The sequence below is a fragment of the Emys orbicularis genome, chromosome 1, assembly GCF_028017835.1.
Source record: "Emys orbicularis isolate rEmyOrb1 chromosome 1, rEmyOrb1.hap1, whole genome shotgun sequence".
In the NCBI taxonomy this organism is placed as follows: Eukaryota; Metazoa; Chordata; order Testudines; family Emydidae; genus Emys; species Emys orbicularis.
This window is the reverse complement of record NC_088683.1, coordinates 142,287,264-142,311,419: the sequence shown is the minus strand read 5'-3', so window position 1 is coordinate 142,311,419 and position 24,156 is coordinate 142,287,264. Positions and strand designations below refer to the sequence as shown.

Below are 24,156 nucleotides of genomic sequence, written 5' to 3'. Positions count from 1 at the left end.
AGCAGTGTACTGTGGTTAGCTATCCCACTGTGCTACTCACCACCTTCTGCAGTTAGGGGTTGTAGGAAGGCAGAATGGATCACAGCGCATCATGGGTGCAGGTTCAACATCCCATGATGCAATTTGTTTCCGTCCCAGCATTCCATGGGCTTCCGACTGCATTTTGTGGCATTTTTCAATGGCCACTGTTTACTGTGTGCCTGCCATCTCTGTCTGAAAGGACATATCTCACACTTCTGTTGTGGTCATTGTTATGAATACATCGTGGATGGTCATGCAGTATATCATGAATTCCCAATCTGAACAGGAATCAGAGTTGCCTGACCTGCTATGTGCATGGAAAGAAACATCACCAGATTACTTTTGGCATTCATGGAGCAGCTGAACATGGTGGACTGTTGTTTTGGGCTCAGGAAACAAACACTGAGTGGTGGGATTGCATCGTTATGCAGGTGTGGGATGACAAGCAGTGGCTGCAGAACTTTCGGATGTGAAAAGCCACCTTCCTGGAACTGTGTGCGGAGCTCGCCCCAGCACTGTGGTGCAAGGATACCAAAATAAGAGCTGCCCTCTTGGTGGAGAAGTGCATGGCGATTTCTGTGTGGAAGCTGGCGATTCCAGACTGCCACCGGTCGGTCGCGAATCCACTTTGGAGTCAGGAAGTCCACCGTTGGGGCTGTGGTAATGCAAGTGTGCAGAGCTATTAATCACATCCTGCCAAGAAGGATTGTTACTCTGGGAAATGTGTGTGAAATATTGGATGGCTTTGCGGCAAGGGGATTCCCTCACTGCGGCGGGGCATATTCCAATTTTGGCTCCGGACCATCTTGAGATGGAGTACATCAATAAAAAGAGGTACTTCTCTATGGTATTGAAAGCGCTTGTGGATCACCATGGGCATTTCACTGACATCAACACTGGGTGGTCTGAAAAGGTACATGACGCATGCATCTGCAGGTATCCTGTCCAGTACAGAAAGCTCCTAGCCGAGACCAGACCAAGATTCCAGTGGGGGATACAGAAATGCCCATAGTGATCCTGGGAGACCCAGCGTACCCCTTACTCCCCTGGCTCAGGAAGCCTTACATGGGAAACCTGGACAGCAGCAAGTTGGTTGACAATAGGTTAAGCAGGTGCAGAATGACCCTAGAATGTGCCTTTGGAAGATTAAAAGCATGCTGATGCTGCCTTTGTGGCAGGTTAGTCCTAAATGAGGAAAATATTCCCATGGTCATAGCAGTCTGCTGTGGCCTCCATAATATTTGTGAAGCTAAGGGTGAAAAGTTTCTCCTGGGGTGAAGCACAGAAGCGGATCACCTGGCTCCTGAATTTGAGCAGCCAGATACCAGGGCTACTAAAGGGTACAATGTGGTGCTATTCAAATCAGGGAGGCTTTGAGGCAACATTTTGACAATGAGTACAAATAATGTGTCTTTCTATACAGCACTGTGCCGTGCTTTGTTAACTTGCCACCAGGGCAGGGGGTTGGGTCACAAGATGGGGCAAAGGGTCTAAGTGGCTTTTTAAGGTAATCACTGAAGGCGAGTAGGGACAGTATTGTAAATTCTGCCACCATTTCCCACAGACGAGGGTCATTGAAGCAGATATCTCACTCCTGCACCTTAAAACAGATGCAAGTATGCAAGGGTGCATCTCCTGCACGTGTGCGGCTTCAGACCCGGTCCCTATGCTGCTTGCCCGTGTGCCACTTTGGTCCCTGCACTAGTGATTGGCACAGGAAAATTTCCTACAAATGGGAAGGAACAAAGCAGCTCTGCCAAGGAACCTTTGGTAGAGGATCGGCAAGTACCTCCAGGAAAGTTTCCTAGAGATCTCTCTGGAGGATTCCCGTGAAATCTCGGTGTGCATTAACACACTGTTCCACCACACTGCTTAGCTGCACAGAGGAATGTGGCGCACACTCAAAAACACCTAGTCTTTCTATCCCTTCACCCACTTCTAGAATATACAGAGCAAAGGACAGCTCTACCTCATATAACTGAGCAGCATCAACTCAAAAAGATCACTTACCAGGGCTCTTCTCTCCTGCATCATGCATGCCAGAGATGAACTGCTGAGACTGGCTAGACCCCTCCGGAGTGGAGAAGAGTTTCTGACTTGCTGCGCCACCAGACGACCTTGCCACGTGCTCTACATTGTCTTCCAACTCAACCTCCTCATCCATGACTTTGTCCTCAGGGTTGACTCCACTGTCCGCTGTCTCCAGTCCCGCCCAAGTATCCATGGGGCTCTTGGCAGTGGAGGTGCGGCACCACCAAGGATGGTGTCCAGCTCCTTATAGAAGCCGCAGGTCTTTGGTGCAGCACCAGAGTGACGGTTTGCTTCCCTTGCCTTCTGGACTTTCAAATGGGGAGGGGAGGATGCCTGTGTACTTGGGTGCAGGGCAGTGAAGTTCAAACTGCTGACCAGAGCGGTCAGGATGGACATTGTGGGTCACCTCCTGGAGGCCATTTACCATGATGTAACCAAGCATGGTGTCTACACAGATACTTTGTCGATCTAACTTTGCCGCAAAAAGCTATACGCCTCTCGTTGAGGTGGTTTTATTTTGTCGGCAAAGCAGAATTTTGTTGACAGAAGGAGCATTGTGTGTACACTTCCACTATTTTGTTGACGAAACCTGACTTTTGTCGACATAACTGTGTCGTGTAGACAAGTCCTCAGTGTCCTCTCGTAAGGGAGGGTCTCCAGTCCTCTGATCATATTGGTAGCCCTTCACTGCACCTGTTTCAATTTTAATTAATCTTCCTTAAAAATGGGAGACCAGAATTGCACAAAGTATTCCAGATAAGATCTCCCCAGTGACTTGTATAAGGGTAATAACACTTCCCTATCTCTACTAGAACAACCTTGCCTGATGCATCCTGGGATTGTATTAGCCTTCTAAATGGCTGCGGTGCTCTCAGTCATCCTGTGATCAGCCAGTACACCCAGGTCTTTCTCTTCCTCTGTCACTTTCAACTGATATGTCCCCAGTTTATAGTAAAAAATCTTGTTGTTAATCCCTAAGCGTATGACTTTGCAGTATTAAATTTCATCCCATTTATGTTACTACACTTTTCAAGGTCATTCACCTCTTCTAGTAAGATATTTTGGTCCTCCTCTGTATTGGTAGTACCTCCCAATTTTGTGTCATCTGCAGATTTTATTAGCACACTGCCACTTTTTGTGCCAAGGTCAATATTGAAAACGTTAAATAAGATTGGCCCTAAGACTGATCCCTGAGGAACTCCACTAGTAACCTCCCTCTTGCCTTACAGTTCACCTTTCAGTATGACCCATGTAGTATCCCCCTTAACCAGTTCCTTACCCACCTTTCAATTCTTGTATTAATCCTCATCATCTCCAATTTAACTAATAATTTCCCTTGTGAAACTGTATCAAATGCCCTACTAAAATCCAGGTAGATTAGATCTACTGCATTTCCTTTGTCTAGAAAATCAGTTATCTTCTCAAAAAATGAGATCAGTTTGGTCTGGAATGATCTACCTTTTGTAAAACCATGTTGTATTTTATCCCAGTTACCGTTTACCTCTCTGTGCGTAGCTACTTTCTCTTTGGAATTTGTTCCAAGACCTTGCATACAGTTGAGGTCAAACTAAGAGGTCTGTAGTTTCCGGGATCCCTTTTTCCCCTTCGTTCTTAAAAAATAGGAACTATATTAGCAGTTTTCCAGTGATAGGGTACAACCGCTGAGTTTACAAATTCATTAAAAATTCTTGTTATTGGTTTTGCAATTTCATGTGCCAGTTCCTTTAATATTTTTGGATGAAGGTTATCCAGGCCCCCGATTTGGTCCCATTAAGCTGAATTTGATTTCCACCTCTGATGTGGCAATTCGCATTCTTGTTACCACTAGCCACTGTAGCCACTCCCCCTAAGCTCATTACCCTTATTAAAAACTGAGGCAAAGTATTTATTTAGGTGTTGGGCCATGCCTAGATTATCTTTACTAGGATACTGAAGGAGGTCAGGTGCTGTTGGAGACAGCACATTACCAACTTCTCAGTCACTTTGCTTAGAAAAGGAAATATAGAGAGAACAGTAGCTGACAGTGTCACTTACACTGAGCGCTGTTTTCTTGAAGGTGAGCTGGGCCTTTAGCAAGTCTCCTTCCATTCTAGGATGCTGGGGATTCCCCCATTATAAGACCTGTGTGTGTTCCCCTTCAATGGTAGTACCTGGAGTGGGTGCCCTCCATTATAGGGCCTTAGGCAGTATCCCCCATTATAAGGCCTGTTGAGCCCCCCCATTATAAGGGCCCTAAGTTGACCCTTTCGATTATAATGGCCTGGGGGTCCCCCCATCATAAAACCCTAGGGGGGAGTCCACCCATATAAGGCCCTGGGTGGTCCCTGTCTTATAAGGGCTCTAGATGATACCCCCCATTATGGAGTCCCAAGCAATACTGGGGGGGGGAGGGGGAGGAGGGGAGGCTTGCACTAAAACGCCCTATTGACTCTTCCAGTATGAGTGGGAGTCAGCGCTCTGTGAAGGAATGGTGGTTGATCTCTTTCTCTAAAGGACCTAGTTGTTTCTTATTGGCTTTCACTAGACATGAGAGGCAAAGGTCTGATCCAGAAGTGAGTGGCAGGTATTTCTTCAGTGCTGGCTGCATGATTTGTCCGCATTTGGTTAAAGAAGCTGATTTATTTCCCAGCATTGGATTCTGGGGGTCTGAAGCTGTAGTAGGTATGATTGATCTTTCCCACAAAGTAAGCTGAAAACTTCTTGCATCTGGGAAGGCAGTCTTGAAACAAGTGGCACCTAAACTAACTCATCACTGCAATTGACATCTAATTTGGTGCTGTTGAGAGAGGAATAATTACCTGGCTTGCTTTATACATTGGTACTTCTGTTGCTACAGTTCAGTATGACAAATGCCCTTTTTTCACAAGTCTCATTGTTGATTCCTATCGACTGACTGTCAAACCAATATTCTCCAATAACTATTAATCCCAAATCCCACTGTTCAAGTTGTCTTTTTTTTTTTTTTTTCCCAGTTTCAGCCCATTTTTCTCCAGTTTGTCATCGTTACTTTATATTTAAGCTTTTCTCTGGCTGAACTCTGTGGCAGCTTCTGTGTGGCGTGCTGTGTTTGGCAGCCTTGATATTACAGTGGGACATCAGCACTACAGAGTGACATACCTGGTGTACTGGGAAGTAATGGAAGAGCTTTTCTGTGCCTGCATGTAGCTGGTATGCTAAGCAGCAGGGAAAGGGTTAACCATGTCCTCCCAAAGACTAGCAGTCCCTCCCAACCTTGTATCAACCCCAGATCTTTCTTATATATTCCTCATTCCATTCTCTTGGATGACAATTACATCATTGACTATTCACTGGACTGGAAATGGATCCCCTGTGGTACCTCCTTAGATACTTCTTCCGTTTTTTTTTAATTGTATACCCATTTTATAGTACTTCTGTTGCATACACATTTCTCTAGTTACCCCATGAGAACACTCTGCAGAACCATATCAAATGCCATACAAAAGGTAAACTATACTATGCCATTACTGCATTTGAACCCAGATCTCCAGAAATAGGTCTAGAGAATTCACCCAAAATGTCACTTTAGGCCATTTTTATTTAATTTTTAATCTTAATTGTTCTGTTTAACGGTGTGCATATATTTAAACTTCTGTCCTGTCAACATTTTTTATTGATGAATTGCACACATGAAATGCGGCACCATTCACACAAAAAAAGTAAGGAAACACAGATTTTGTTCATGTCATTTCTTTGTGAATAGGTCCCTGCAGGGTAATAAAAGGATTTAGTATCTCTGGCTTTATTTCAGCTAAATTTTCAATCCTTCATTGGCTGCAGTCATAGACCTCACATACACAGTATAAGCGCTCTCTTGTTTCTAATGCCTGTGGAGGTTGGGTACCTTTAAGGAGGGTTCTATATTATGTTACATGTTTCTAGCTGCTGGTTCAAATTTCTAAAGCAGGATTTTTCTGATTACAGGCTAAAGTTTGGATTTCTACTCCCACCATCCCCCTTCACCAAATCTACTGACTATAATGCACAGACCAGTATTCTAGTGGATTTGTTAATGGTCCCAGCTACATTCTTTCCATTCTTTTCTCACAGGAAAATATCTGTAAATAACTCTGTCTAAAATGTCTTACTCTGCTAGGTTTTCTGTCACCCTCATGAACATTAGTGCCCCCTTTTATTTTCAGCGTTAGAAAACCTCTAAGAATAATCAACCCCTAGAATGTGATGATGGATTCATCTCATTTGGATCGACAAGAGGAGTGTGTGTTAGATGTGCCTTTCCCTCCCCCTTTTTAAAGCGGTGCCTTGTCACTTGATCACAGTGTGTGTTATAAATTAAAATGGTTTCCCCCACTAATCTTTTATATTAAACTAAGTTTGATCACTGGATTGCTAGTTTCTTCTGGCTTTCCTTCCTGTGTAATGTTTGAGTCCTATAATGTTTGATTTTAATGAATTCAAGCACATGTAGTGTGGTTTGAAATCTTAATCCTGACTCTGTTGAAGTCAGTGGCAAAAATCCCATTCACTTCAGTGGAGCCAGCATTTCACCTTTAATTTTTACAGTGCTAAATCTCTCTTCTTGTTTTTTTAAAGAGCTGTCCACTTGAGTCTGAATATGAAATATTTGCAGTGTTAGTAGTAAACATTAAAGCCAGAGGTGTGATCGGAAGCCTGAATTTAACAGTTCCCCCCCTCAGTTTTCTGTGACAAAATTCACATTATTCAGTCCTGTTTTCTCTCACATAGTTTCTTTTTGGTTCAGATAGCTGGAATGTGGAATTATATCAACTGATCTGCAATTGAAGCCAACATTTTAGAACATTTGTGCCTAAAGTTTGGCACCTGAATCCATATTTTAGCATCTTTTGGGAGATGATTTCAGTGAGAATTGTGAATACTTGGCATCTTTGGAAATCAAGCTTAAATATGAACTTTTGTGCCTAGCTTTAAGCAAACAAGTTAATTTTGGCCTTTAATAACCATAGTTGTGCCAATAACAATTTCTGACCTTTACCGCTCTTTTTATAAGATATTTTGTTTTTTAACACTTTTTAAAGGTGAAATATTGATAATGTCTGCATGTGATTACTAGCTGCACAATTGATATTGTATGTTGTGCTAGCTAGTTTTCTAAAAATATTTTAACGGAGGTTTCATAAATGTGTGAAAAAATTTACAAAGAAATAAAGAATCCCAGTGTCTGTTGGAGAGTGATCCAACTTGTATCCATAATGTCTATTCTTTAAACTGCTTAATAACTTGTAGGACAAAGTTCTCAAAGTACTGAAGGTAATATGCTTCCCACTCCAAATCAGAGCTTCTGTGTGTATATGAATTAGGGTGACCACATAGCAAGTGTGAAAAATCGGGACAGAGGGTGGGGGGTAATAGGAACCTATATAAGAAAAAGTCCCAAATATCGGGACTGTCCCTATAAAATCGGGACATCTGGTCACCCTAATATGAATCCTGTGATGGGATAGAACCAGGAGAACTCTAGAACAGTTATTGTAAAAGTGGCAGCCATCTGCCACTATCTTCATTAAAATACCTTTGAAGTTTCACTTCTTCCACAAGGCCAACACATGCTAATTTGTGTCAATAAAACTCACATGGTTAAAGCTTGACTCATCAGGAAGTCAATGGAAGTTTTCCCATTGAAATCAATGGGGCCAGAATTTAGTTCCCAAACTCCTAGCTAGCACCATCCTTTGGGACTCCCAGTGTTGTCTGTTGAGTTAGATGGCAAGCTTGTTGATGCAGAAACTGTCTTGTACAGAGCGCTGTCCCTCCCACCCCAGATCAGTTGGCACCTGTTAGAAAAATATGTGCTGATTGAGTCCCGGTTTGCTTGAGGGCTAGAAACTTTTATTTTTAAATTAAAGCTGAGATGGTAATCCCATAGATTCCAGGAGCCGAGGCTTTAAAACAAAGCCAGATATTGCGAGGCTCATGGTAAAATTGCAAGAGTTGGCAGCATTAGTTACCTTTGTGCAGATCCTCATTTTCTGGTTGGTAGCCCGTTTGGGCTAGCTGGATATTATTTTTGATTGTAATGTTTTGTATTGATTTTATTCACACACTGCCAGCCAACTGGGATGTTATAAATGTGCTAAATAAATCTCCAACCGTTTAGTGTGCAGTACAAGCTAGGATCAAGAATTGGTAGTTTTCTAAGTCCCATTATCATGCAGAATATCCAGCGCTGTGTGATTTATGCCCAACAAGCTGTAACTTAGAATAAATTGAAGACTTTTATTTTGAACTGCCACATCCCATATATTAAAATGATTATAGGGTGCTGACTAGGCAGCAGAATTTAATAAAATGAATGAGTGAATATTAGTTGCGCCTTTTGTTCAGGGTACAGCTATGTTATTTAAAAAAAAAACTGCACAAGAAGATGAGGTGCTGTCAAGTGATGGATCACAACAGAGGATTTGGGAGCAGTTGTCAGTACTGCTCTCAGCGGTTTCTCCTTCTTCTAATAATGTTTCCCTACGTGATGAAATAACCAAAAGGAAAATCGAGATTGGGTAAAATTCCTGTTGCTGCTGCCTTTTTGTACTTTCCGATCTGAGTCACTGAACACTTATCCAGCCTGAAATGACAGACGACACAATCGACTATTGTTTGTTACGCTTAGTGTTAGTATTTTTTTTGGTGGGGAATAAAACATTTATTTCTAGCATAGTAGTGCCTAAAGGCACCAACAAAGATCATTGGCCCCCAATACTAGGCACTGTACATGCATACCTTACGGGTATGTCTTCACTGTAGAATTAACCCAGGGGACTGGCACTTGGGTGTGAGTGGCCACATTGCAGAGCCAGACTCGAATATGTCCACTGAACTGTGTCCACACTGGTGCGCCACTCACCTGTGTTTGTTGCTAGGACCCCTGGGGCACATCCCAGGGTTCTTTGTGAGGCAGTAAGCTGAGCTGCTCTGATTATTTCCCAGTGAATTGTGGGAGAACTTGTCTGTCCTTTTGGCCACACCGGGGGGAGAGGGGGGGGAAATTGCGGGAAGGTACTGGAGGACTGTTGGCCCTTGAGTGGTTTAGCCTGAGTCCTCACTGTAAAATGGGCAGTTATCAGCCCGCTTGTAAGCAGCCATCGGACTTTAGCCTATAGACCCAGGGCTTTTGTGTGTGCATGAGAGCCAGATGAAGGGCAGTGTACGCAAGTAAGAGCCGAGTTAACTGTGCAGTGAAGACAAGCCATCCGAGAGAGTCCTTGTCCCAGAGACCTTGCAGACTAAATTGACAAGGCAGACAAAAGGTGGGGCAAAGGAAGTATCATTATCCCTGTTTTACAGGTGAGGAAACAAGGCATAGAGGGAGTAAGTGACTTGCATGAAGTCACAGTAAATGAGGAGTACGCCCCCGGATCTCGTGAGGTCTAGCCCAGTGCAGCAGCCACAAGAACTTCCTCTCAAATCACTCCTGCAGAACAGGAGCTCAGAGGGTGCCCAAATCTTGTTCAGTCAAGATCCACATTGGTGATCAATCTGAAGCCTTGTTTGTGTACATCATACACAGAAGGTGGAGCAAGATGCAGCTGGGGGAGTTGGCCTGGCAACTCCAGTGAAGATCAAACACTACATGTGAGGCCTGTGGGTTCCCTGGGCAACACCTCCATATTAAAGATCAGGGTAGCCCTGAGTGCAAGTAGTGTGCCAAGCAAAAAGCATGAGAGGAAATTGCCCCCTTCCACACTGTCCCACCCACCTACCAATATGAGTGTTGGTGTGGACTTTCTTTGTACCTTTCCTTTAAAGCATTAAAGAAGGGGAAAAGGCTCTGAGCGCCATTTTTACTACTTTATGGTATATTGCAGTGGGTTTACCAGACCTCTAAAAGTAATCCTTTCCAGATTGGCATTACATCGACCAGAGGAATACCTACTTTCTCAAAAGATGAATGTGGTATTTGATAGGGTTTGGTAGCAAACATTCCAGTTAAAGTTGCAAGCAGTTTATCGTAACCCCTGCCTAACATTCTCTCATACTGATCCCCAGATTTTTTTCTCATTTGCTGCATTCAGTAAACTCTGAGCTTTTGTTTAGAAAAAAAATATTTATCTTTTTCAGTTGTGAGATAAACAGATGTGCTGCTGCCCTGTTAACCCAGCCTTGCAAACTATTTCCAGTCAACAGTAGCTGTGGTGAAAGGTAGGACTCCATCCCTCTCCAATCTCATTCATTTCAATGAGCTGTGTAAGCTTGAAAGCTTTATTGGAACTGTGTTGAATTCTTCATAGACAATTTTGTTCTCTTTTTCTTGAAAATAATCAAGCAATAGAATTTACAAACTATGTCAATGCTTTGTTAAAGGGGACCTGCAAAGGGGAGGAAAATCATGTTTGTGTACATTTTCCTGGTTTATGATGTATAAAGAAGGCTTGAAAGCCTTTAGATTTTTTTTCTCCCTGATTTTTTACATTAGAAATTCAGTTCTTTTCTACCTTGCAAGAATCTTTTGATCAATAGAGAACGGGTAGTGTACTAAAGAAGTTGAAATTTAGTTAAATTAGGAAGAGGGTTTTTTAATTCAGGCTGTTTAAAAAGCTGTACACTCTGTTTTTAACACCTACTTAATGCAAATGCTTTAAAACATTGGGCGAAAATAAATTTTTGTTAAATTAAAGGGAGTCATCCAAGAAAGGCTTCCAGCAAAACAGGGAATATCAGACTTTACCTTCCTGCTATTTCTAAAGTATTAAGAAAGTAAAACATTTAAAAATCAAAACCCAAAAGTCCAAGCTTGTCTTATTTACATCATAAAGAAGCAAAACGAGGCATAACACACTTTAAAAAAAATTGCAGATAACCTGTAAGGTTGTGTACTTTAACTTGCACAATTCCTGATTAATATTGTGTTGCTCTAGAACCTTAACTTCTCTACTTTCTATCTTTAAAACAAAAGAAAAACAACCCCCCCCCCCGGTTCAATCTTACTGCTGCATTGATGTTGGGGTTTTTTTGCATTTAATAGATTAATAGGAACCGGCTGTAGTGTCTGAAGTAGCAGAAAGAATTAATTTCTGCAACCCCAAATATGAAGATGCTAAAACACACTCCTTAGCCATTATTTTAGACCTACCTACCTACCATTTTCCCACCAGGGGCTTCAAACTAGAATGATAAGGACACATGTGGCAGCAGCCTCTGCATTCCTGTGTTCCAACAGAATCCCATAAAGTGAGGTATCCATCTGTAATTCAAAACGTTAAGAGGGATCCAGCTGAAGCAGTGGAAGGTCCCACTTCTGGCATTTGTGCAGCAGCTGCCTGGGCATTGTGCCATACATCAGAGGCATTTTACAGTTCCTCTCAGTCCAGCCCAAAGCCTTGATTCCCTTCCCCCTTGCTATTTCAGATGCTTCAATAGAATGACCAAGCTGAGCTGTGTGAACTTTCCAGAGTGGGGATAGTATTGTCGTTTTGGAAACATCCCACCTTTATTTTTCTGAGTTCAGGGCCCCCAGGATGCAAGTGACCCTTTTTCTTCTCCCTGTCAGTCCAAAACCCTTGGTCACTGACTAGATATTATACTTAAATGTTAATTCAAAAAAACTTTTCTAGCTCCGCTTACTCAACCGCCTTTTACTTGGAGCTAAATTATCAGTAATCAGATTATATTCAGTCCCCTTCCAAATGAAAACCATAAAAAGATTGGTAGTCCTGATCTGTCTACATTATCAATTCCTCCTCAAAGTTGTGGTGAGATCCAGTCCTTGGAGTCAGTGCCTCCTTATCAAAGCTTTTTTCCACCAACAGATATCGTCTCTGAACTTGGACTTAATTTAAATAACTTTTCACTTGGAGATGTTTTAAATGGTGGTTGGGAAGGTTTTATTAGCTGATCCCTTCATTTTCTGAGAAGTTATAACCAGAAGCTTATATACCATCTGTTTGTCTTTTCAGAAAAAATTAAAGAAAAATAAAAATCTTGTTTGCAGAACCCTTAAGAACTTCTGTACCAGAGAGCAGCTGTTAGTGAGCATATCTGATGAGGGTCTTGCCATCAGGGAAAGATTGTCTCTTATTTTCTAATAAAATCCTCATATGGCCTTGCTTGCAAGAATATTGTAAGGAAGACAAGGAGTATTTAGAATTTGATGTATAGTGCTACTTTTTGTATTAACGCACATTGATATGAGGCCACTGCTGAGATATTTTGTTGTTGTTGTTTAAAGTGTGCTTCAGATATCTCCCCTATTTATCTGAGTTACTATACACCCAAGTGAGAAACTACTGTAGTAAAATGGACATGACAGTAATGGTGTTCAAGAATATCATAAATCTAAAGGATGGAAGAAACTTTCCAGGTCACCTAGTCCAGACCCCTGCATGTAATGAGATTTCATTTACAAAAGCTGTCTAACAGCCTCTGAAACCTCTCAGTGATAGAGCATCGTGGATGATTCCAGTGCCTAAACTCCCAGTGGCGATGCTGCCTTAGATCTCTCCCCAGGTGGATCATTTTTCTGTCTTAACTTTGAGGGGGGAAATCTGAGAGGGCTAGATAGTTCATGTGATCAATAATAGGCAATAATAGAGTTCCCGTATCTAAGTTACTTGTTTGCATCCTGCCCCGGCTGGTAGTATCTGAAAGATAGGGCCCTCTGATGGGTTTTTGGTGGTCTGTGAGAAATGGGTTTCAGTCAAGACCTTAGTGGACGGGGGCTGCAATTCAAAAAAAACACTCACTTGCTACTTTTACACCCTTATTGGCGGTTTCAGGAGAGATGGCCCGAGTGGGCCATGGAGACTGAGCACTCTCTGTCTAATGTTCCTTCTAATTTGTTTCCTCTGTGCACAGCAAATGACTGCCATGGCTCCAGGTTAAAATCTAAGGGCTGGTCTGCACACAGTTTTTGTACCGCTGTAACTGTGTTGGTTTCCTACTGTTATAGTTAGTGATACAACTCCTAGTGTGGATGCAGTTATATTGGTATTATGGGAAGAAGCTATACCACTCTGTTACACCAAAAAATGATGTGAAAAATAACATTCTGAAGGTTGCCAAGGCAAGCATTCAAAAGTTAGGAAATGCCAGAATTAAGGCTGCCTGTGCAATCTTTATTCAGCCTCCTTGTACAGATGCAGTAAGATACATTCTTTAATTAAGTGACCACATACTGTTGTTGCCACAGGACCTCCTCATTCAGTGCACAGGATGGACCGGGCTTACTTAATGTGCAGCCAACTAGTAATTTGTTTTTGCCCCACTGCTCAGTGGATGGCCACATGCCTTATTTACTGCATACTATGCAGCCCCTGCTCTGAATACAGTATTAATTTCCTCACGGGCTTTGCTGTGGGGCTCATTATTATTGGTATCTGAGTGCTTCATAAATATTAAAGTATTTATTTTGACAGCACTCCGGGGAGATGAGTATGTATTGTCCCCATTTTAGAGATGGGGAGCTAAGGCACAGGAAAATTAAGGACAAAAGTATCTACTAATATAGGGTGCCTAATTTGGGATGCCCAGGACCTGATTTTTCAGAGATCTGAGCATTAGATAACACTTTATATGATCAAAGCACAGGTCCCATTGACTTCAGTTGCAGCTGTGAGTGCTCAGTACTTTTGCAAATCAGACCTCATGATCTCAGGTCAGGCACCCAGAAAATGAGGAATACACAATTAGTGACCACATGTGAAAAGTTTGGTTGAAGTGGACTTGCTGAGCATCACAGAGGATCTCTGTGGCAGAGACAGGATAGAATCCAGTTCTTCCGGGCAGCATTCAGCTGCTTTTACTATGGGATCATCCTTTCTGTTTCTGCAATCCCCTGCCTCATTCACTGAACACCTTCCAACTTCTGCAACAGATGAGGCAGGTGTCCTATAGACCAGAGTTTTTCAAACTGTGGGTCATGACCCAGTACTGGGTCACGGCATGTAAGGCCCTGGTCACCTTGCTCTGGTCAGCACCACCGACCGGGCTGTTAAAAGTCCCGTCGGTGGTGCTGCCCAGCTAAGGCAGGCTAGTATCTACCTTTTCCGACACCGTGCTGTGGCCTGGAAGCGGCCAGCAGTGGGTCCGGCTTCTAGACAAGGGGGCCACCAGGCTCTGCGCGCTGCCCCTGCCCCGAGCACCGGCTCCACACTCCCATTGGCCAGTTTCTGGCCAATGGGAGCTGGGGGATAGGGGCAGTGCCTGCGGCTGAGAGTCGCGTGAAGCTGCTTGCGCGCCTCCGCCTAGGAGCTGGACTTGTTGCTGGCTGCTTCCCGGGCACAGCGCGGTCCGTGGTGCCAGGACAGGTGGGGAGCCTGCCTCTGCACCCCAGCTGCGCCGCTGACTGGGAGCCGCCAGAAGTAAGTCCACGCCCCAACCCCGTGTCCCAATCCCCTGCCCCAGCCCTGAGCCCCCCCAAACCCCTTTCCTGCACCCCAAACCCCTCATCCCCAGCCCCCACCCCAGAGCCTGCACCCCCAGCCCAGAGCCCTGACCCCCTCACACACCCCAACCCCCTGCCCCACCCCACAGCCCGCACCCCAACCCTCTGCCCCAGCCCCGAGCCCCTCCCACATCCCAAACCCCTCATCCCCAGCTCTGTTGGGTCGCGGGCATCAACAATTTTCTTCAACTGGGTCCCCAGAAATAAAGTTTGAAAACCACTGCTGTAGACAACAGCCTCCTTCACTACACAAACCTATTTCATCCCCATCCTGTACACTGAACGAAGCAGAGGTCCTGTGGAAAAAATAGCATATGAACATGTAATTAAAGAATGTATCTTAATGCATACACATAATGGGCCCCAATTAAGGTTGCACAGGAAGCCTTAATTCTGGTATTTCCAAAATGTTGAGTGCTTGGTTTGCAACCTTTATGTTCTTTTAGCATACTTTTTTTTTGGGTGTAATTTCCTAAGCTTAAAAAAAAAAAAAAACCTGAAAAAAATATCCTTCCTCTAGCATCATATTGACACCCACATGGTTCATCAGCAGGGTTGGAACATTTAGATTCACCACACAGATCTCTGCCTCTTGAGCTAACAGAGTAACTGATAGCAGTAGTGGGTTGTCATCTTCTATGAGAATCTGTGTGGACCAGCACTAAAGGGGGATGAGATACACACTTTGGCAGGGGGTTTCACAGGTATTTGCTGACAGCAGAGGAAAGTTGAGACTTAGATATCTTGGGTTCCATTCCAGGCTCTCTGGGGGTGTGCACTTGTGGTCACACTCTTCTGTCCATTCTTCCTGAGTTTGCCCCCTTCTGCCCCATCCCCTCCAACCTGTCCCTGCCTCAGTCCTGTCTCTTCCTCACCCCGGGCTCCTTGTTCCAGTCCCACTTGCCTTACCTAGCCAGCTCCAGTCTCCACTCCACTCCTTGTCATCGTCCAGCAAGTACTAGTGTCCCCGCCCCATCCTAACCCCTTTCACTTTCTCTTCCCCTCTCTGCAGAACCCCCCACCATTTTCACACTGTGTGTGTGTGAGAGAGAGCGAGAGAGAGAGAAGGAGAGAGAGTGTCCTTGAGGTCCTTCCCTACTCCCCCATCTATCACGTCTGCAGTGGCGTCAACAAGAGCAGCTGGGACAAGGGCTGTGTGTGCAATCGGATGAATTTTAAGTCTGCTATAGCATCTGACAGACTAACTACTTAGGGTATGTCTACACAACAAACCTAGGTCGACTTACACTACTGTGGTGGTGCATGTCCATACTACCCTCCTTGGGTCGGTAGTGCGCGTCCTCACCAGGAGCGCTTCCACCAACCTAAGAGGGGCTTTGAGGGGAGCTGAGAGGCCAGTCTGGCTGCCCCACAGGCTCCCGGCAGGCTGCCCTCTCCTCCCTGCTCCCCGTTCCCCACAGGGAGTGGGGGAAGCCTCCAGGGGCTTCTCCCCTACCCATTCCCCACTGGCGCTTCTTGCCCCACCATTCCCCGCTGGAAGAGAAGGAAATCACCTGGGACTTCTCTCCTATCCGTTCCCCCCGGGAGTAGGGGGAAGCTGCCCGCCTGGGGCTTCTCCCCTACCTGTTCCCTGCTGGGAGTGGGTGGAAGCTGCCCCGGCTTCTCGGCCCCTCTTGCCCCGCCTGGGAGTTGGGCAGCCTTGTCAATTTCACGGCTCACCAAGCTGTGAAATTGACAAGGCTGCCCAGTTCCCAGGAGGGAGCAGGTGCGAGGGGCTACTCAGCTCACAGCTGGGAGCGGGGTCTGAAGCCGCGCCTGCTTCTCACTCCGGCTCCCAGCCAGGAGCAGGGTCCAGCTGCCCAGCTCTCCAGGAGTACTGGGGGAGGGGGGGCAGCTGGGTTCTAGACAGCCAATGTAAGGAACACAGTGTCTACACAGACACTGCGTCGCCCTAACTACACCGACATAAGCCTTATGCCTCTCGTGAAGGTGGAGTTATGATGTCGGTGTAGTAGGGCACTTACATCGGTGGGAGAAAGGCTGGAATGTAGACACTCACATAATTAGATCGACATAAGCTGCCTTATGTCGACCTAACTGTTTAGTGTAGACCAGCCCTTAGTTGTCATAACCCCAATGTGAGGTAGGTAAGTGCTGTTACCGCAGTTTTACAGATGGAGAAACTAATGCATTGCAAATGAGGTCAACATTTTCAAATTTGGCTGTACTCCATAAAGATAATTAAAAACAAGCTAGGGAGTGCCTCAGTGAAACACCTACCAACAGAAACCTTAAAAGGAGGGAGATCTCCAGTGAAGGGTTTCTCCTTACTACCCATGTATTGTGTTAACCACTGATGTACTCCACTCTCCCCAAAATAAGTCTCATGCACCTCTTCCATGTGAAAAACCAACATGTTACACACACTCGCATTATAAAACAAAACAGCACTTGGCCTCCACTCCTGCTGCAGCAAGAGGATGGGATTTGCCCAAAGATTTTTTCCCCGTATGCTCCTTCATCCTCTTTAAATATAAAATGCATCAGTAAAGTCTTAGGATTATCTTGTTAACTTGCCCCCAAACCCTCTGTCTGGTTCTAAAACATAGTAGTGTGATCATGGCATTGAAAAGTCAGTTGCATTTGGGGTAACACAAACAATTATTTCATAGGCCTGCTTGGCTCAGAGCTCCAACTACCAAAAAACACGGTGGAAAGTACAGATACAGAAATCTGCAGCCCTAAACTGCAGCCACCTCTGGGATGGCATTAATTTTACAAAGACGTGCTGTCGTTTTAATTAATATTGATGTTGCACTAACCAACTGACAGTTTCCTGGGATTCCCTTATTAAGGATTCCCTTATTAAGGATGGTACTACGATTGCTTTTCTACAGCAAACTCCTCTCCAGTTTCCTCTGCAGGCTTCTCGTGAACATTTGGCTGAATGTTATCTGTGATCTGTTATCTGGCTGAAAAGTAGTTTTTTAGTTTTATTTTTTAAAATCTAGGTGGTCTTTCACCAGGCCCTTTATCATTTCGAGGTGGGTCACCCAAATCAACACTGATGTTCCATTCTGCTCTTTACCTTCTTCCCAGACGCTGTGATCTAGCTACTGCATACTTTTGCCAGAATAATTTCTTGATCCCTCCTCTTATTCCTAAATGCATTGAACAAACCTATAATTTTGACATATTTGCCTAATTCTGTGTACTTCTGTGTTCTGCTGTTCACCTAGACCTGTTCACCAGTGCTTATGCTGTAAAGAACCCATGTCTGCAGAAAGACAAAAATCCAAATGTAAATCGCACGCTATGGGAGCTGAGATTAGCACGCCACAGGCCTCTAACTCTTGAACTATAGAGAAACTCTTTCAGTAAGCAATAATAACAGATCCCTTATCCTCTCTGTGGGTTCAGGCAGTAATGGAACAATGTCGTTCGCTCATATACATATAAATGCAGAGACCCAACATTAAAACATGTAATGGTAGAGGATTTAGAATTTAGGTTGCAATTTAACCTGGATTTCCTTGTCTTGTCTGTGATTTGAATCTAATTTAACAGTGCATTAATTTAGTATTTCATGAGGGTTTTTTGTAGTAAAATTTGGGGGCAGATTTTCAAAAGGACCCATCTCCTATTTAGTCTTTTAAATGAAATGGCCAGATATTCCAGAGTTCTTAGCACCAAGCAGCTCCTTTTGAGAACATGGAGTCATTTGAGCACAGGGGAGGTGAGTTCTGATCACTGCATTTAGGTGCCTAAAGGGAGCAGTTGGGTACTGAGCTCTTTTGAAAATCTGACCCTTTAAGGCAGACCTTTCTCAAATGCAGATTGGGTGTGTCTGCCATGGCTTTTCTGATCGTTCTCCATAATGTGACTGGTTCTTTGACTATTTATATATGCCGAGCCTTTCTGTCTAAGGCTACAAACCATTTTCCAGCCTCCCTTATAAAACTGCAGTGTCTGTCTGACCATCTCCTTTCTTCTTTTAGACCTAAGTGCTCTCTTGTTCTCCCTCTGGTTTCCCTTTGGTATCTTAGGATGGAGTGTCCTATGCTCTCTAATATGCTTGGGCTTATGCTTTCTATTTGAGCCAAATTCCCTGTCATGTGATAGTTGCATTCTGCATTCTGACATTGGTAACAGATGCTTTCTACATAACCCACATCCCCCGCCCCCCACACCGTTCAGAGTCTAAAGCCTCCAGTAAAACACAGTCTCACTCGCCATAGATGGAATAGCGGAAAGATCATCAAATGTTGGAAGCTCTGGAGAGTGACTGGGGAGATGGTAAGAGTTTCCTAGGTTCTTGGAAGATAGAGGATCAGAGGATCTGTTGGTTGTGAAATGTAACTGCAGCAAGTTCTTGGTGTTTAGTTAAGCTAAAAGAGAAGGGGTTTTTTTTGTTTTTGTTTTTTGTTTGGTACAATGGAGAAAGAGAGAGGGAAAAAAAATACACAGAGGCCTTCCAATGAGACATAAAAATTGGAATTGATATATGCATGTCCATCTCTTCTTAATTCTTTTTTGTGACCTTGCTAGGAAATAATTTAATATGTGCTTCTTTAGGCGTAACCAGAATTTCTGATTTTCACATGTTAGTGAGGATTCCCTTAGCTCCTCTTTCCCCACCGTACTTGCCTCTCAGGAATACAAGGACATATTCTCTAGAATTGCAAAGCAGCACAATCAGAGTTTTGCTCAAAACTAATCTTGTGTTCGTGTGTGTGTGTGTGTCTGTCTGTCTGTCTTCAGTAGTTGATCATTAGACTTTTTCCAGAAAAAAAGAATTTTTGGATTTTTACACAGTAATTTACAATTATTTTGAGTCCCAGAATCCTAGAAGACATGGACCTGTTAGGAAGAAAGGTCCTATGCTAAGGCACTGGACTGGGACCTAAGAGATATGGATTCATTTCCTGCCTCTGCCACAGGCAAGTCACTGCATCTCTCTGGGCATCAGTTTCCCATCTCTAAAATGGAGATAATACTTTTCTTCTCCTGGCCTTTGTCTATTTTGTCTAGTTAGACTGTAAACTAAACACAGGGAAACATTTTTTAGTGTGCATACGTAGACAGGAAGCAAGGTCCAGTTGAGTCCGGTTTGGGTTGGGTGTTAGCCTGGGACTCAAAAGACCTGGGTTCAACTGCCTTCTCCACCATAGAGTTCCTGTGTGACCTTGGATAAGTCTCTGAGGGTTTATCTATGCCTGAAATTTGTTGTGGGTTAAATGGAGTTGCTTTACGTTAAAGGGCCTTGCGTTCATAACGTTTTTCTTGTTATGAATCGTTCGGCATTTTAACGCATGTTATTAAACCCATTTTGGAAGTGGGTTCATGGAGAGATGAGATGAGTTTACTTGCAACACATTAGTAGCTGTGGATGCAGCCGCATCCTGAAACAACTGTTGCACATCTGCCAAGCCCTTGCACCAGTATCCCACACTGCTTTGTCAGCTACCTGGGTCATCCTGGGTGTTCTGTACTGTCCCAGGGTCATCCTGATTGGATGTCACCTCCCTGTTTAAATGCTGGCATGCCGTCATGTGCTGTCCTTTGCAACTCTGGCATGTGGGAAGTTCATAAACCTGTGTGATATTACTGATCAGCCATGCCTTGTACTTCAGCATGGTTTCATGCTGAGGTTCCTGACTTCATTGCTCTGTGGAGAGAGCAGTGTGTACAGGCCCGTCTGAATTCTAATCACTGCGGTGCACTAACATACAAGCAGCTATTTGAATAAATGAATGAGAGGAAGTACAACCAGGACCCAAACCAGTGCCAGACAAAGGGAAAGGAGCTCCGGCTGGGTTGCAAAAGTGTGAAGGACAATAATAGGACCTCTTGGAGAGCTCGCAAGGTTTGCAACTACTGTGAAGCTCTCGACCATGTATTTTGGAGAGATCCTGCCACAGAACCATTATATTTTGTGGACTCCACCAACTAAACCCCCAGGATGCAAACCAGGAGAAGATTGATTCCAAAATCCAGGATCTTGTTGACCTGGTGAACCAAAAGGCAAACACAGTCCTGGGGCCCCCTGAATCACAGATGGAGGAACCACGTGAATCACGCTGGAGGCCCAAACAGTGGGGGGGGCCACTTCTGATAAGTACTGTGTGATATAATACAGCTGTATGGGGGGTTTAAAATGACTTTTTTTTCTGGGTACTGTCAGGGTGCTACTATGTTGGTCTCTCCGCCACCTGGGCTTTTATCCTTTCCCCACGTGTTGCTCAAATGGCAGCCACTCCAGAGAGTGTACAAACTCTCCATCCCTCCCCCCCCTCTAAATATGCAAACACACAACCACTGCTTAAGTTTTCTGTGTCGTCCCCCAACCCTCCTACCATGATGTTTGTTATTCTCTCTCCCGCCTGGTCATCACCTCTATTGATTCCCCTCACCCCAGCCAGGGTGGTGGCAGTGGGTCGGTTAACAAGATGGTTTGAAGGAAAGGCACTTTTATTGTAGTGGCAGTTACAGAAAAGAAAAGGCACTGGAAGTCATGTTATGCAAACTTAAAAAAATATATATTTTCAGGCCCTTTAAGGAATTCAGCCATCCTTGGGTTTCTGCAGAACTCTATCTATTTTGCAGTGTGCTATATGCTGATCTGCACGTGTTAAAAAAGAGAATTTATGGCAAAGGTAGTGCTCCTAATGTGCCATGGAGATTGCACGGCCCATATAGCTTGTGGTCCCCTTCCATTCCTCCACCAGCTCTGAGGACACCATCTTGGCAAACAGTGGCACAGCATATTTTCCTGGTTTGCCCATTGACTTTTTGAACAGAACCCTTCTCTGCCTTATAGGGAGAGGGCAGAGGATAACGTTCAACAAAGTAAGGACAGCCTATGGAAGTGCACATGGAATTACTAGCTGGCCACCTCACCCGCCTACTCCCAATCCCCAGGTCAGTCTGCAGAGGTACATGCAGTTGTTAGCCTGTCTCTGCTGCAGTCTTTACATAGTTCCTGCCACCCCAACACCCACAGCCCACTTGGCATTTATTACTCCCTTCCCCAAGTTGCCACAACAACCACCAGGGGTCAGCCCCCTCCCACCGCAGTCCCAGGGGTCCTACAAAAACAGGGAAGATTGTGGAAATGTCTTACCATTGCCAAGCTTACTGAAGACCGAGAAGAGCCTCTGGGAATGGAATTCCAAAACTGTGGTAAAAGCAACATTTTCTCTCAGTTGGCAAGGACACTACAATTTGGACAACAATTCATTGTCCTTTTTCTCTCTTCATAGCAGCTGACGCCTTGTGGCGACCAAGGACAAGCAATACTAACGTTGAGTGAATATCTGTTCAGTCAATGTAGGAGGAAAAGGAGCTCAAGCAATGACACGTTCAAAGAACTCTTGTTCACGTCCCAAGAGATGGATGAACGGAAGGAAGGGTTCCTGAAGCGTGGCAAAGAAGAGAGAGAACAGGACAGGGAAAGGATGAGGTCTTCATAGATGCAGCTTCTGGAGATGATGGAGAGGTAAACAACCCTCCTGGAGAAGATGGTGACTCTGGTCAGGGACTGTGCCAAGCCAATGAATCTGTGGCAGATACAGTGTGTTCCAGAGCAAGGAGGTAACAGTGCCCAGAAACAGGGCCTTTTCTAGGCATTCTATGCTACAGAACAAAAAATTGTGGATAATGAGTGATCCCCTTAGCTCCCTCACCCACATGGGCGATGCTCTGCTATCAAAACCCCATGTCCCAAGATGCAGAGAACATTTTTGAGCTCCCTACATGCAGTAATTTGTGACTTTGAAAGCACAAACTTTTCTGCACAGTTCACTTTGTTTTTATGTTTTAATTAGCTTTATCTTTGCACATTGTTATGCATATACAATAATGTTTTTACTGTTCCCCATGTTTAAATTGCTGCATTCACTGTTATTTATTAAAAATTAATTGAAAATGGCTTTGCATTTATGCTTCTGAATCTTTAACAATTCATTAAAATGCCCTTGCTGTCATAAAACCCACACATGCACTAAAATATAATCCTCACATACACTGTACTAAAATCTCCACATGAAGCATGATAAAAGCTTTGCAGTCCTGAATAAAATCTTTTGCAAAAGTTTATATGTCACAAGTGGCCCTTCTCCTGAGAGAATGAGCACAATGCATCCCTGACTCTGTATCATGAGTAGTTGTAGCATTACAGAGAGCCCACTCTCTAGCTTTTCAAAGTGTTCAGCAAGTCTGCCAGCCTCCTCCTCCGATCCATCCACAAGGCTCTCCCCCCTGCTCTCACAAAGGTTGTGCAAAACACAGCAAGCAACTATCATAAGTTTCAGGTATTTCTCATCATCTTCCAGCCTCAACATCAGGCTCCTCCATCCTCTTTTCATTCTTTCAAATTCTTTTCTTTTCATTCTTTCCACTGTCATTCTGCAGTATATTCAGTCAGGGTATAGCCAAACGGGTCCTTTCCCCATCCCAGTGTCCAGTAAAAAGCTTCATAGCAGAGGATAAAGCTGGGTCTCCCAGAGTGACTGGAGGAATGGCAACTCCATCAATATACATAGAGAACATGGGAGCGAATGTTTCATTCCTCAGTGCAGAAAACAGTCCAGAGTTTCTAAGAACATGGTGTAATGGACATTTCCAGACAACTTCACATTAATGTTGCTGAATCTTCCATGGTAATGGACCAGGCCTTGCAGAACCATGGAGAAATACCTTTTTCTGTCGATGAAGTCTGAGGCTTTGGGGTGGGAGCAGAGAATAGGCACGTGGGTCCCATCAATGGCCGCAATACCATTTGGTAATCCCAGTCATGCAAATCCATCTGTAACCTCCTATGCATTGCCCAGCCCTGCTGGTTAATCTACCAACACCACACGGATTGGCTACTGACCAGTAGCAGTTGGGGGTGGCAAGCTTCTGGATAGCAACAGCTATGTTGTTCTTCGTGCTTCAGGGTGCTCTCAAGTTGGCGTTCTGTTGCTGCAGCTCTATGGCGATTTCCACACAAATTCCTAGGAAAGCAGCTATGGACATACTGAAGTTCTGCTGCCTGTGCCGGTCATCCCAGGTCTGCAGCTCTATCCTATTCCACCGGTCAGTGCTAGTTGGCTAAGCCCCGAAGTGGCTACTCCAGGAGAAGATACAGCAGAAGTGTCGATTTTCGCCTCCTCCAGCTCTCGTTCCCTTATTACGCAGGTTCTGAAGTTATTGCATTGGATTTAGATCTGCTTGCAGTAACCTGTTTATATTCACCTCCGTAAGAGTCGCAGCACTCACAGGCATTTCCTCCATGCTGCCCGAGAGTGCTTTGAAAATGGCTCTGTCTCGCAAAAGCCATATAGATGATGGGGTGAAACAAGAGGAATCATGGGCATTATGTAGTTTGACCTAATGCTCCATAATTCCTTTGCCGTCCAATAGGTATTCCGCAGTGTGAAAAATCCCAGAATGCATACAGCACAATGTGGAGCTATGCACCATGGGACGTCTGGCCAGAATTCGTAGTGCTTATTTAGGGTGTCACTGTGGCCTCAAAGATATGAGGAGACAATAGTATAATTGCGGGATAACAAAGCAGTGTATACACACTGCTCATGCAACAGTTGTGGTCACTTAATGGGGATACACAAAGCTCACAACTGGTTTCAATGCAGACATGCATTTTTAGATGCTTTGTCCCTCAGCTTCTGTTCTATAAAATAGGGATAATAGCACTTATCTACCTCACAAGGGAGTATTGAGGAGAAATACATTTAAGATTGTGA

The 24,156-nt window shown here is 44.3% G+C and overlaps 1 protein-coding gene across 2 annotated transcripts in view; it reads left to right on the top strand.

Moving 5' to 3' along the window:
* Positions 1-24,156, top strand: part of TSPAN9 (tetraspanin 9) — a 260,122-nt gene that overhangs the window by 63,437 nt on the left and 172,529 nt on the right. Inside the window, exon 2 of one of the 2 annotated variants that reach the window (XM_065405861.1) lies at positions 10,126-10,206. The exons of the other annotated variant lie outside the window; for it this stretch is intronic. The gene's annotated coding sequence lies outside the window, so the exon portion shown is untranslated. The remainder of the gene's footprint in view (positions 1-10,125; positions 10,207-24,156) is intronic. 2 annotated transcript variants of the gene reach the window in all.